Below are 15,862 nucleotides of genomic sequence, written 5' to 3'. Positions count from 1 at the left end.
TACACAAATAATAATGCTGTATTGAATTGAATGACTTCAAGCTTCAGCCTAGGGGCAGAGATGACCGACAGCAATGCAACAAGAAATGCCTGTTTGGTAGTATTTCATGTATAGGCAGACTGCAATGATTTTTCCAAATTCATAGGTAGGTACTTAAATATAAGTCAAAAGGGGATCTGCTATTCTAACAGAATAAATACATTAATTTGTAAGTACGTGGGGCTTTTTTGTTCAAGAAGCTGATTAAGAGATAAGAAGGCCTACTGCTATACAGCACCCTCTTGGGTGGAGATGGGCAGCCCCTGTGCTGCAATGAAACACCTCTTTTGTCTGAAGGCATTTTCATGACCCTGTGAAACTGAAGGCGATTCAGGCCAAAGCTGTGGTCTGCATTCCCAAACAGACATTTGAGAGATGCTACATAGCTCTCTCTGCCAAGCGTATGACATCACTGACATGAGTCTTGGCACAGGGGATCCCTTGTCCAGATACCATCCATTGTCTCTGTCTGCATTGTCATGTGTTGCCATCCCTGCAGCAGCTACATGATCTGCACATTCAACTGCTAAGCACACTTCTTCATCCCAGCACTGCACTGTCATCAGCACAAATTTAACTTTATGACCTTACAGGATAGATCCTGCAGAACTTATATATATGGATCCTGTATTGTCTCTGCACAAGGGAATATTCTGTGGACCTCAAGGATTTCATTACAACCTCCATGTGCCACTCATTGCTCTGGTCCTACACTGTATGGGCTACTTGACACTTGTTTTATCTATGGCCTGGGGATGAGAGAGGATAAAAGTTATCCACCAGGATCAAATAATCTGCTTCAATTGGCTTGTTTCAGTCTCAGATTCTGGTCTGAATCAGCCAGGACCTGACCCATTAATGGAACAGTGTTTCTGTTAGTATGAGACAATGGGTCTATGTCAACAGTATGCTGGTTTGGCTTTACATCACATTGAAATCAAAGCAGTCATCATGTCATCAGCCTGTAGAAACACAGTGGTGAGTTCATCCACAATAGTTATTTAAAATCTGGTGTTGTTTTTTTTTTGGTGTTTTTTTTTGGGTTTTTTTTTTTTTTTTTTTTTTTTTTTTCTGAGCAGACTTGGATGGAAAACTCCGGGCTGACTGCCTTTGAATTTGCTTTTTTATGTTGTTTGTTGTTCTGCTTCCTGGTTATTATTGATATCCCATCATTATCCAAATACTTTCTAACCACAGGAATTAGTGCAGCTACAAACTACTTTTTTTGTTTGTTTCTTGTTTCTCCCTTTTGCTTGTAACTTATGAATATTTATTTGTAGAGGCCAAATGTCATGTCACAAAGTGTTTTCTATCCTTTCCCTGCATATAGGCACAATACAGTGATTTACCATGAGACCACAGAGTTTAAATTCATTGCCTTGCAGCATTTATTGTTTTATTTATCCACAGAATTCTTATTTATCCATTCAAAGGGTCATCCTGGCACAATTCAGTTTGTTACAGTGGTGAGATTCTAATTCAAATGTTGAGCTTTGGCTTTCTTTATCAAAGAATTATTTTCCAAACATGCTTATCACCAAATACCCTTCCATTGCAGCTGCAAGATATCTGGGTGGGAAATAAGAGACAATTTAGAAGTGCATGCCAGACCTGCTTTATTTGCAGATGTGCCATGTTCACAGAAAGCCCACCTGGTCTTTGCCAGCAGTAAAAAAATATATATAGTAATGTCTGCACTCAGCTTTGCAATGCTGAAAGCTTTCTTTTCATGGAAAAAAAGTCTGGACATTTCATGCACTTATATGGTATTTTGTAGCCTAGCACTTTAGAGCCAGAGGAAATGTACATGTCCAAGAGAGTTTGCTGGATACACAGGCAGTATTCTTGGAACTAGACTTAACTGTAATCATTAGGGAGAGAGATCACTTTGTTTCTTTCCTTATGCTAGCATAGCCAGTGTGCTATGCAGTTTGAACCTCTAGCCTCCTCCTCCTCCAGAGCAGGAAGCTTTCCATTCTGAAAGCAACAATTCCATACAGGATAGATTGATGAGCAGCACAAAACACATAGAGTTTTGTTCTCTTTGCACTTTATCCCTGAGAAGCCTCACTCACATGTATAATAATCTACCATCTCTGTTCTTGAGACTTACAGTGACTACTCCACATCTGCCTCGATGGCCGAGTTATGTCACCTAACATTAGGCATCTGTAGCATAGATGTCTACAGCTAAACCAGGCATCTGAATTGCTTTTTGTAGTCAGTGGACAGAAAAAGGCACTTGCAGGGACCATTGTTACTGGTTTTTTAGTTCAAAACTGGCCTGTATTTGATATTTAACCTAAATGAAATTGATTTTGTCCTAAAATACATTTAGTAGATTTTTACCATCCATAAAGGAAGCTTGAGTGACTAGCCCAGATTTATACATATAGTGGCATACAAGCCCTGTAATTTCCGTTCATGGTAAAACCTCATATTGGTTCTAGCCTTGACTACTAAAACCTGATTTTCACTCTTTTCATCACTGTGTACTGTACATGATCTTGTCAGTCAGATCCATATTGCTGGATACCAATTTTGACTTCTTTGACCTCTTTTCAATTAATTTAAATACGGTCTCAATTGTTTAGGTTCCTCTAAGATAAAGTCCTTCCTATACATCTCATCAGCAAAAATTGTATGCAAGTTTTATGTCTTTTGCAAGAGCAAGACACAGAAATTTTCTAAAATTAAACTACTTAAGAGTATGAAACTTTACTCAGAATATGGATAACTCTTAGCTGTGCAGTTCTTATGTACAATCCATACTCTACATGCACAGTAATATGCATGTATGCATACATACAGTATGGTTTTACTGACTTCTCCTTCTGTGTTCATCAAAACTCAGATGTATCTCTTCACTGAGGTTAATAGCTTTTCTGTCCTCTCTTCCTATCATGCATACTGAGAGAATGACTCCTGCTTCTGCCACATACTTGCCATGTTTTAAAAAAAAAGTATTCCTATTAATGACCTCTCAGCCCATTCATTGTTCTAATTCATATTCCTTCTTGCAGCTCTCCTTGGCTATGGTGCTTAGAAAATTTTTGGCAATCTATGCTGTCTGGCTGGCTAATGAAGTTGCATTGCTTCCTCACTCCCCATCTAGGTCTTTTGTATTTTGTCTTGTATTTAGATTCTAAAGCTATTTGTCAATGTGTATACAGTACTGAGCTCAACTTCTGCTGGGCCACCATAGTATAGAAATAATAAAATATTAGTAAAGAAAATAATAACAGAGAAAATTCTTGAAAACTTAAGGGTAAATAACATTTCACAAAAGCTTTCCAGTGGAGATTTCCACTGTCCTCTTTCATAAACACTAACACTGTGCTTCCTTTGTTAGAAAATCTTTATTCTTCTGGTTTTGATTCTTTCATACTTTTAAGTTGAAAAGCTTCAGCTAGGTTCTGAAGCCAACACTATTGCAAGCATGCTGTCCTTTGGCAAAATTCTTGTATTTTGTTTTTGTCAGTAAAATACCACACTTTAGAATAAAAGATCAGCATCGTTTTGCTCAAGTAAGGCTGAAAACTTCCAGGCTGTGGCAGGTTTCTACCATCTGCTGCTCAGACAGAAAGGGTTGTACTTAAGTGGACATTGGTGAGACAAGATTTATTGGTAGTCTTTTGTTGGGTCAGCTGTTATGTTTGAAAAGTTAGACAATTTTCAAAACTATGAGGCCTTTTTATGTTCTAAAACTTAATGTATATAAAATGTCTATACCTCATGCCATAGAAACAAGAAGCAGGCAAAACACAGTAGGAGCTGTGTAATATACAGCCAAGACCTGAGATACCACCTCACTTGGTCTAGAAAGAGCACAATCAATGCTATATCAATAATCTTGTATTTTTTTTTTTACCAAGGGATACCATTCTACTTAACTAGATGGAGTGTTTGAAAATAGGTGTTTAAACACCTCATAAAGAATTCAGAACTGAAAGAAAACCTCCACTGGTTCTGTGGAGTAGCTGACGAGCTATCCTAGCCTGGAATCCAGAGAGAGCAATGACAGCTGTGATCACAGTCTTAGGAGATAAATATCCTTCTTTGAAAATGTTCTTCTAGACCTCCTATCCTTCCCTCAAACAGCCCTCTCCTTTGAAACCAGGGTGTCATTTGCAGAGATACAGTTCCTTCAGGTCTTCTGCTTTGTGTGGTGTCTCATTTCTGTGTCATCTCCAGTGAAATCTTGGTCATGTGATAACAGGTGGAAGAATTAAACTACTGCATATTAGTAATTAATAATAATGCAAATATCTCTGAGACATAAGAATTTTGAATTAATTTGTTTTTCCAAAATGTATGAAAGCTAGTCACTGTCAGGACGAAGAAACAATTTTTGGGGAACTATCTCATGTGCCTGTCACCATTAAGCACTTATTTATGCCTTATTAAAGCATTTGGCCACACAGACTGGCTGAAGAGAGCTACCCAGAATAGAATATAGATGGCTATAGGTGTTTCATCAGGAATAAAAGTCTGTGCAAAGCTCTGTCTCAGTGGAATCAGTCAGCAGTCCTTCTGAAATCTGCTAAGCTTTCTGAGGCACCTCAACAACTTTGCCTTATCTTGTGTGTCTTTTTCCTCTGGATAACTGTTTTCTGCTCTGTGCTAAACATGCCTTATGTGCTGGGAAATGCTGTTGATCTGGCATGGTGCCTGAAAGGTTTTTGCAGATGGGCAGGAATGTTTTGTTCTGATAAAGAAAGTGCTGCAGATGCAAAAATATCAATTCTCAAGAAAAAGGGAGGAGAGTATCTAGTGCAATGTAAATATCCCCCTTTTCTCACGGACAAGGGAAGTGTTTAATAGTGCTCAGCACCACCAGCTCTACCCGTTATTTTGTCTGTGAGAAGCACCTGATCTTCACCTTGGTGATTTATCATCCACATGAGTAACTTTTCCAAGAGGCAGTGAACTTATTTGATGTTAAGAAATGTGATTGCAGAGATTGCTACTGCTTCAAGTCTTTTGATGCTGACATTTTAGCAACATCTGTACATGACTTTCTCTATTACAGTTCCAGGACTGTCACTTCCTTTCTCTTCACCAAGGTCTTGATTTGATACAGTGTCTGTGCAACGCTGTGAAATTTGTCACCTTTATGTAACACAGCAGTGTTCCAAAAGGCAATTAATTTTCAATTTATACTTGAAATTTTCAGGCTTTAATTAACAGGATCCACTGAACAGGGGCCTGTTCACATCAGGTATGAAAATGGCCTGAGAGACACTAAAGACTGTAATATAACTGCCCTCAGTTAACCTTTTCTATTTTTTTCTTTTACAATTTTAAGAATAGTCTTGAATTGCATTGCATCCATTTACAACACTCATAGCCAGGCACATAGGTCCAAAATCAGGACATCCTAAATTAAATATCTAAACCAGAGTGGATAGATGGTGCTGCCTCCTCCACTGACCACACGTGGACCCCAAGGGATTAATTGAGACAGTCACCTCTGCTATGGACATGGAGTACTGCGGGCAATCTAACTTGCCTGAAAATACCTGAAGGCACTCAAGTAACTCTGTTGCAGCACAGAGTATGCATGATGACAGTTGCTGTAGGACAATTGCCTCTTTGTACTGCTAATGAATATAGTTGTCCCCAAAGCTCAAGCAGCCTGAGCAGTCAAGCAGATAGGTGAAGTTTCACAATGGTTCTACACGTGCAATATTTGCTTCTTTCTTCATCCCTGAAAACCTAAGGAATACAGGTACTAGTTGTTCAACTAGAGCGTATCTATGTTCGGATTACATCTTTACTTCATCACATACTATTTTGTCCCACTGAAGAGGGTACAAGATGTTTTCACAAGGGGGAAGAAATTAGAACAACCTTCCATCAAGCATCTGCTTAGCTTTTCAACCTATATATATATAATTTTTTTGCATAGGATGTATAGGAAATGTAATAGTAAATTGCCTGTGAATCCTGTCCATGGTGCAGCTGGCGAATGAGTGCAATGGTAAAGTATGAGAAGACAGTGCAGAGAAATAAGGTTATTTTTTAGCATCAGTTTCCTTCTGAAAATATGCTGGAAAATGCAGAGAGTGGGAATAAAAATGAGGTTATCAGCACGGATTAAGGAAGGAAGTTACAGGAATGTAGAATAAATTATATCATTACTGAAATCTGTGTATAGTCACAGATTATAGATTTGAAAGAGATAAAGATTCAATGAGACACCAATAAAACTATATAGCACACTTGAATGCTCATCCAGTGTTTTAGTATTGAGAGGACAGGGGAATTAAAGTTTATTTTACGTCCGAAAACTTCAATACTGGTCTCTGAAAAGGAACATCAGCATTATGTTCTTCATTTAACTTTCACTGCTGTCTTAGGTGTAAAACAGCCCAGTGGCTGCTCTAGTGGAAGATCCTGGCTGGATTTAGATGAAGCTCTTCTAGCTCCCAGACTCCCTCCTGAATGTCAGTATTGTGCAGATGAGCACAGTGTAGAACATCCTTTAGGAAGTGCTGATTCATACTGGCAAATCCACATAGCAGAGATGTTCCCAGTCTTATCTGCTGTACTCTTTCTGGAGCATATATCCTGCATGCAGAAAGCAGAAGTAGAAAAATATTCTCTGCCAGAGACAGCTGATGGTGGAAGAAGTGGCCACTGCTGCCTGTGTCATACATCGCTCCATCAAAGTGGCTATTCTTTCTTGTCTTATAAAATACCAACTCCACGGGTTTCTCCTGATGAAACAGTGGGAATACATTTCTGACTCACTTAACTGAAAAAGGGACAACTTGGCTTTAAAAGTTTAAATAATTCATTTCCACAATCTAGGTCACTTTGCCAGAGAGATGGCTTTGGAAATGCCTATTTAAACAACTGATCTGGCAGATATGAAGGGTCAGGAATACATGAAAGAGAGGCAATAAAGACAATTTGGGAGTGATAACTTCTTCCAGTGTCACAGCTGAATCTAGAGGAAGGTATCAGCTCACAGACTGAAACCATGCCACCAAGAAAGGGCTGATGTACCACAGCCAATATAGTGAAACCACGCTTTGGTGTCTGGGATACTGGTTAAGCTTCAATTCAAAATGGAATGACATGCTAGAAAGATGATATCAGTATGAAAAACCCTTAGACATCTTTTGAAAAGGAAATTTATGTCTCAGCCTTACATTATAGTACTCTAAATCCATCTAAATAAAATGAATCAGGAAGAATCAGGAGACAGAAAGTTGAACTTGAATGAGCCTTTGAATAGTTAAACTATCCAAGAGAAGTAAGATATCAGAGGCCAGAGATGAGCAAAATTGGTAATTACTCTACCCATGTTCATCACAGTCGAGAATTTACATGGAGTAGCCAAAAGTTTGGAGTAGAAGCTGCAACATTCAGCATGGCAATACCAAATGGCCAGCGACACTCCAGTCCTGGCAGCTCGGTGTCCTACAGCATTTCCCCTGAAATCAGGTGTTATATAGACCTGGCAGTGACGGTGGGGACAGTGTTGTCTTTTCTCTCACAAATGCCAGAAGCAATGTTATCCCCAGATCTGGTCTGGGGAGAAGGATAAAATGAGAGAACAAATGCTCTTGTTACTTACCATGACTCTTCCAAAGGGAGAGCATCATAAAACACACTTTAAAAAAAAAAAAAAAAAAATTCTACCCAAATGAAACTCTCGCTCATCTAATAAGAAAAGCAACTTGTGTTATTTTCTGTAAAATTGCTATCTGGGGGCAACTCATATTATATTCTTTGTTTGAAGTTCTGACCATGGATATATTTATGAATGTTCATTTCTGATCTGGAAAGAGGTGAGAAGTAGGAAGGCAAAACCTGCACTAGTCAGTATTATTTCAGGAAGGAAAGACCTGGAGACAGAAAAGAGACTTTTTGAAGAATATTCTGAAATAATGTGCTTAGCTTGGCCACTGGGTCTAATAAAGGATATGCTTTAAAAAAAAAGGTTGAGAGATGGGCAGTAAGACTCACAAGACTCATAAGAATGGAAAACCATGAGTATTAAAGGAAAAATACTAAAACTTAATTTTAGTAGCTGGACAACAAGGGGAGACTATGATGAATTGCATGAAATGAACACTTAAAAGAGGCACATTTGGATTCTTCCATTCATGTGCTTTTCACAAGAAGCCATTCACAGAAAGAATAGCAGTGAACATGAAAGGAAGGAGGGAAATGTTATTTCAAACACTGTACAACCCCCATTGACTTACAAGGTACTAGAGTGGGAGATAAGCTGTTCTTAAAAGAGAATTTTTTTATTTTTTAATTAGTATTTTCTGTACATTCTCATGAAAAATGGAAACATTCTCCTTTAAAGGAATAGCGATGAAACTGTGGCATAGAAGAGATATAAACTCTAAAATTCCGTGGCATGAATGCAGCCAAACTGTAAGTGAAACTAAAATAAGGTAAGTAACTCTGTTTTGATTGTTGCAGCTGCCTGTATTCCAACATCTATCTAAAAAATAAAGCCATGCCAATATGAGCTATAATAATTCCTGGGATTAGATTAGAAAACAGAGATATTCAAATAATATTTTACTCAACACCTTTTGAGACTTCGCCTTCTGGAAAATGTGATATCAGTGTTTGGTAAGGAATTTATTACTTTACAAATTGCAGTGAATCAGAACTACAGTGAATATGGAATGAACATGCACAAGGGGAGGACAGATGATCATAACCAGCAGTCTGATGGCCAGTGCCTGTTTAGCTGCTGTGCAAATCTATGTATGAGCATGAGTATCATTAAGATATTACCTTTTCTCTAAATGTTTCCCTGGGCAAAACAAAACAAAAGCTAGACTAAGTGATCATCACTGTAACAACTCTTAAATAAAGACAAGGCAGTTCTTTCTTTTCTTTTCCAGTATTTAAACATCTTCTTGTTGAGCCAAGAGTAAAATTATGCTGTTCTGAAGAAGCCTATACATTATCCTCATGTGCAGCATTGAAGATTTAATCAAGGTTGCTGACTGAGACCTTCTCCCTAAACCTCTACGGTCACTGCATTCCAGTGAGTATCTTCAGGGAGTTCAAAAAAAAGCTGATCTCCAGCTTTGTGGTCTGTAGTCCAAGATGTAGGCAGGGCTCATTGCAATGACAATTTGAAAAATGCATGCCTAATATTACCTCTCCTGTATGCCTGTATTGTTTTGAAACTTGATTTTATATGTAAGATGGTCTGCTTTAAGGTGCTTTTAGGTTTACAGATTAATTGTGAGGATGGTGCCAACTGTGGCATTTTGCTATGAGGTCAGAGAAACTTTGGGTTGTGACTCATGGGCACAGGCAGATGAAAAATGGCTGTAGGAGCTGACACCTATAACATGAACGCTGATTTCAATGTCCTCCATTGCCCTGATGCTGGAATTTGTCCAGTCCCTTGATGAGCTGGTTCTGGGCACCAAAGTGCCAGGAAACAACTTCAGTGAAATAAGTGGAATTTTTCTGTGCATTTATTGCCTTGGAGCGGGGTCCTTGAGAGTCATATAAACATGACTGTGGCACTAGGAACAAGATGGGGAGGTAGGGACTAATCAGGCTGGTTTAAATTGTCACCTAGTTGTGACCAAAGGTGGGCAACCACACCTGCAGATGGAGATCCTTCGCTGTGTTCAGCAGTGTTTGCTGTTGCTTCCAGACTCCTCCTCCCAACACAAGGTGCTGCTGCCCAACATCTGCTTGCAAAGCTTCCCTGTGGGGTCACAGTGAGCCAGGACACTTTCCATTAAAGTAATTAAACCAAAGTATTTGTGCTTGAAACGGGCTGGGAGACACATCTGACAGAGGAAAGAGACAGGCAGCTCCAGAAGAGAAACATTGCAAGAGGTGTGATGGGCTGGGCACTCTCACTGGCAGCAAGTACGATTGTGATCATGGCTGTATACCATATGTTTTATTAAAAAAAAAATAGACACACACCCGCCCCCCCCCCAAAAAAAAAAAAAAAAACCAAAAAAACAAACCAAAAGAAAACAAAACAATCCCCATAAAAACCAAAGACAAATTAGGAGGTGGCTTGGTAATAAAACCTATTCTTACAGGGAAGAAATACCAGGTGCCACTTAGTGCAGCTGTGGCCCAGGGGCTGGGGCCAGACACATTTCACAGGAGGAATAAGGCACAATTGTTCAACTGTGAGAGTGATTAGCCAGTGGAACAGACTACCATGGGAAGCAGCAGATTTTCCATTTCTTCAAGTCTTCACCTCAGGACTGGATGCCTTTGTGGAAAATACTTTTAATAAACATGAGATTTTGGGCTCAACACTAGCTAATTCAGTAAAATCAGTTGTGCTTATTAAACAGGAGGTCAAGCTGGATCATATAATACCTTTTCTACTCTTAAAAATCAATGAAGTGTAAATGAAACAGCTATTGAACTCCACTATGGAACCGGTTAGGGAACACATTCCTCTGCTTTCTTTCCCAGTGGCAATGTTTTGGCTAGAATACTGCAGGCTCTGGTGTCCAGGACAGAATCTTGCTCCTGCTTAACCCTCCTCTGAGGTCAGTCTGTCTCTGTCTGAAGCCCTTCAGCTATGATTATCTCCAATTCGATTATCTTCAGTTCTCTGTGTCTAGTTCAAGTTCTGTTACATAAAAGCAGAAGTACAATATTATGAGAAAAAGAAGCATGCTTAGTACCACATGAAAAGTAAATAGAAGAGATACAACAGATGTTACATGTGAATGAAGTCTGAGTAACAATTTTTTCATGCAGTCTTAAATCTGCAATTTTCTCAGCAGCTCATCTCAAAAGTCCCAATAAATGCTGTGATTTCTTCCTCCTGAAAGTAATAAAGCAATACTTAAAAGTGAACTTTTCCTCAATAAGGCACAAAGTCCATTAGTGAGGAAATCATCATTATTATTATTTTCTTCAGATTTATAGACAGAAATGAAAAAAAAGTGAGTTGTTCATAGGTAGTCAGAAACTAGTGAGGGTGATTCTGCTGTCTGTATCTCAGACAAGTGTCTGACAAGATTAGAGATATACACATATCTGTATTGTATTGCAAGAAACAAAATATATTTTCCTAAAGGGTTTTTCTGTGGCTGTCTTGATAATAATCCTGAAGGAAGTGGGCTAAGGGATGCTCTTGCTCATAGTTGAATCTGGTGATTTCCATCAAATACAGTCACATGACATAACGTATTGATAAAGCTGTAGACATTTCTGGTGCCCTCTGGAGCATTTAACATGTTCTTTAGATGCAGTTAAGATGTTCAGAGTCAATCCATAACCAGCAGTGTGGGTAATGTGCGTCCCAATGGCAAATGAGAGATATAACAGGTGGGAGAGGAGTAGATGCAAAGTGCCTGGTGCTCAGTCTGAAATTCAGCACACAACTGCACAGCTGCTCTGCATGCACAGAGCTGGTGCCTGTGTGCCACCCACATATTTACAAGGATTCACGATTAGGAACAGTTAGTTTGTACAGACTTGGACAGTCTGTGCACTTAAAAGCAAGCATTCATTCAGTCTGAAGATGAAGTAAAATCACTGTTTTCTATTACAACATTGTTGTCACCCATTAAAGAGTCACAGCATATGGGCAAGCACAGTACACAGAAAGGAACTTGAAGGCTTCTGAGTTTTCATAGTAAGCTTTTTTTCTATCAGCCAATTTAAGAAACCCCTTTACAGCAATAAGCTGACATGCACACTGTGTAAATATTACCTCTTCAGTTTCTCAAAGATTATCAGAAATATGTAGCTACCCTGAGCCCAGATCTTACCTTGGCATTAAGGGTGAAGAAAACAGGCCAGCAAGACTTTCCCCTCATTCTGCTGCATTGTAATCTGTAAGATTATTTTGTTCTCTACTAATCCCTGTTAATTCTGTGCTTCCTCCTTGTCTGCCCTGCATCTGGAATATGCCTGTATAGAAGGGAATTTGAGAGGCCATTGGCCTCACTGGCCTTATATAGGATCAGTCATGCCTAAAATATTCATATCTATATTTCTCTAACCTTAAAGCTTTCATATACTATCCTTCACAACAACCTATTTCTATTAATTATCTATTAGTATATTTTCCTTATATATAAACTGAATCTTCTTTACTTCAATTAAAGCCCATTGCTTTTTCTCCTGTAGAAAATAATTTATTTCTTCAAAGACCTTTCCCTTTTTTCATGTCTGTTATCACCTCTCTTCTCAGTTTTCTGTTATTAAGGGTAAGAAGTTCCAGTTTGTTCTGTTTTTCCATTGCAGGTCATAGTTTCAAACCTATCATCATTCCTGCTGGTTCTTCTCTGGACACTCTCCAACAGAGACAAATTATTCTTGAAGTGTAGTGCCTGGAACTGGAATACAGATAAGACCTTAGCTGCAGTAGTTGACATTATTCAAGCCTTTATGTTATAATCCCCTCAGCCTCCTTCTTGAGGCCTGGTCTTTACTTTTATGTTGTCTGTCCCATGCTTGTGCAGTTGAACATTCTTGCCCAAGTGCAGTATTTCAAATTTGCCTCCATTAAAAAGCTATTTTCAGACCCTTCTATAAATATGTCAAGAGCGTATGGAATTCTAATCCTATACCCCAGTGTTTTTTCAGTTCCCTCCCACCTCTTTGTCATTTCCATGTGGAATGTGCCCATTTTCCATTCCAGCAGCTAAACTATTATTGAATAAATTGAAAAAGACTTAACGAGGGAAAGTTCCACTTGGTAATGCTGCTACACTAACAAAGGATGTCTGCAAGGAACAGTGCAATGCGGTTGTGACAGCACTGTCCTAGTCTGGTAATACCCAGAACAGAGACAGACCAAATTTTTCTTCTCCAGCCTTTTGAGGTCTTCAAGTAGAAAAGTGATGCAAAGATATTTTGGGCCATAGTTTAACCTGTTATGTTTTAAAGCAGCAAAAGTTTGTGTTTTCTGTTTCCTGCCTTCTCTTTGGCACATGTACCCTACACAGCCTTTTCTATCAGGTCAATACAACTATTTGTGTGGCCAAGTGGTAAACCAGGTTGAGAGAAAACTAAGACAGTAGAAAGAGAAGAAGCATAGCTCATGGATAGATGCTTGCTCTGAACCAGGTCTCTGTGGAGATTGTGCCCATACAATGAAAGGGACAGGAAAGCATGGCTGGAAGTGTATGCTCACAATGGGTTTGAGAAAGACTCAGCCTTTGCTTCTGCTTGGAGAAATTGTCCATGTACCTCTCTGCCCTTTCCTCTGCTTTTTCTCTGATGCTGGATCTAATATTTCAAAATATTCTGTTCTTTTTGAATTAATTATTTTTGACTTTGGTTGGATCCTTGATCTGGCTGACCACAAGACAGGTGTTAGACATAGGAGAGAGGCTCCTGAAAATGTAGTTTAATGGCTGGCTCTCATCAAGCTAAAGTGATGTTTTGGCCCAGAAACATTTTCTTTACTGTGCCTCCCACCAACTCAGCATGAGGCTGTGTGACTGACAAAAGGGCACAGCAAGCACCAGCACTGTGTCCTGGGCTGTTGCATCTGTACCTTAGGCCTTCTGTATTGCTAAGGACCTTCCATCTGCAACTCCAAATCTGCCTCCTAGAGCTGGGCCCTCTCACCCTGGCTGCCTTGGCAATGTTCCCCAGAGCTCCTGGGACATTATCTTTCCCGTGTTTTTCTCATGGTGCTGTTATTCTGTTGTTCTCATGTTGTTATTCTTATGACCTTGCACCTGCAAGTCCTTGACAGTGTTCTCAGCAGTTTCTCGTGGGAAGCGATTCCCACCAGCATGAGAATCACCCCTTCTTTCCCTCTTTTCCCTACCCTTTGCTTTTGGTTTACATTTCAGGGGGCACAAAACAACCACCCAGCATGTGGCACCCACAAAATAAGTGGTTTCAACCTATAGGATTTGAGTGGGTCCAAAAACCATTATTGCTAGGGTAAAAGCACTACAGGGCAACCTGGAGAAAAGTTCAGGAGAGGATGCTTTCTAAGGACCCTCTCCCCATTTTTTTTAATGGTCCATTGTAGAAGAGCTCTGCCTTTCCTTTCTATTTCTCAATCTCTCTAGTTATTTTTTTTTTTCACTCTTAGTTTCAATATATGCCCTCAGCTTTGAACCCCATTAATAAATATTTATGCATGTGAACTTGTTGCCACACCCTGTGTGTGTCAAAGGAAAGGCTTGTAAGGCAGGAATCCCCTGACAGCCCCCTCTCTCTAACAACACCACCCCCTACACCAGCCTGCAGCATCGCGCAGGGAAGAGTGCAACTCTGTGCAGTTTAAACTAATGGGTTTAGCTGATGGGTTTGCCACCCTGTGCAGGAGATGGGAGGGAACATAAGGCTGAGGCAAGACAGAAAGTGACAGCAGAATGGCAGCTGCATTGCACTGGAATAGAGTGAAAACATACTCTAAGTGGAAAGGAATATATAATAACATCCTGGACTTTCCTCTTTGGAGAGAGACAAGTTTACATGAACTGGCATGACCAGGGGAATTGTTCTGGCACTGAAAGCTGCCTGTCACCACAGAGACAGGCAGATCCTGGGGAGCAGAGTTCTTGGGAAAAGAAGGCACAAGAGAAAAGTGATGAAGTGATAGGACACGGGAGCTGTTCCAGCAGCTTCTGGTGTGGACTGTTGCCCTCTTAAGCACTGCTGGCAAATATGCCTGTACCCTGTTATGAGGTTTCACAGTTACTCTGGAGTTTTTCCAGTACAACTACTGGAAAATGAAACTGAAATATGAACTGAGAGAATAAAGCATTCATTTAAATACAGATTAACCATAGGTGTTGGACCACTTTCCCTAGCAAATAACTCCTGCAACATGCAGCTAAAGAAAGCCTGAATGCATAACTGTCTCTAAGACATTTCTAAATCATCACATTTTGCTGCAGCGAATCATTGCACTGAAGTTTTAGAACTGTGAGTAGCTTCTGAAGATGATGTCAACACAGTCATCATAGCTGTGTGCATTTCAGTGGAAAACACTTGGACTAAGCCTTGTGCATGGCTATTTCAATACAAAAATATTTAAGGGAAAGTGTATTGCCATGGTGAACTACACAAAAAAACTAGGGTGTGGCATGGGAAAAAAGGCAAAAGTTACAGACAAAGGCAAAAGCTGCATTTTTGAAAATTGTGTTAATTTATCCACGTATTTTTTGCATTAGCTGCTCCTTTGGTGACACAGAACAGACAGTGTAGCACAAGGCCTGAGTCTGTACAGTTTTCCCTACAGACTGACTGTGTAGGGTGGCTTCTCTAACAGTATTCCTTGGAGACATCCAAGCCTGCCAAAGGGGCTCCAAGTGGTAATGGAAGCTTGTGGCTTCCCTGGATGCTTCTGACCTGTTGTATCTTTCCCAATTTGAACGCAAATCTTTGTGGGGATCATCCTTGTTGTGTTCTTGGGAAGATGGAGAGAAAATTCTAGGGAGGTAACTTCACATACTTCTGCTCTCTGTACAGATGGCAAGTGAAATACAGTTTATTATGTTAGTTTCTTATCCTGGCCTTTCAGATTCTTTGGTGTTATGCTGATTTAGTGCTTTACTATTCACATTTCTATGGACTAGTTCTGGGATGGTCAATAGGATGGACAGCAGCCCTTAGTATTTAGAACATTTTTAACTGCTGCTGTTTCAGGACACACCAGCAGGTGAATTCCTGTTGATGGCAGAGGTTGCATCACAGAATCTTTATTGTACTTCATCACTGAGCCAGTGTGTGGGACTGTAAGTCTCCCCATTTCTTCTATAAACTGGACTCCAAAGTCCCTTTGTAAATATGCTTCATGTACTGTAATGTGCCTGTCTGGTTCAGTGGGAGCTCCTTCACATGCAGAAGAAACTATTCTGGAAGA

This window comes from Taeniopygia guttata, chromosome 1 (genome assembly GCF_048771995.1).
Source record: "Taeniopygia guttata chromosome 1, bTaeGut7.mat, whole genome shotgun sequence".
NCBI lineage: Eukaryota > Metazoa > Chordata > Aves > Passeriformes > Estrildidae > Taeniopygia > Taeniopygia guttata.
Note: the sequence above shows the minus strand (reverse complement) of the source record.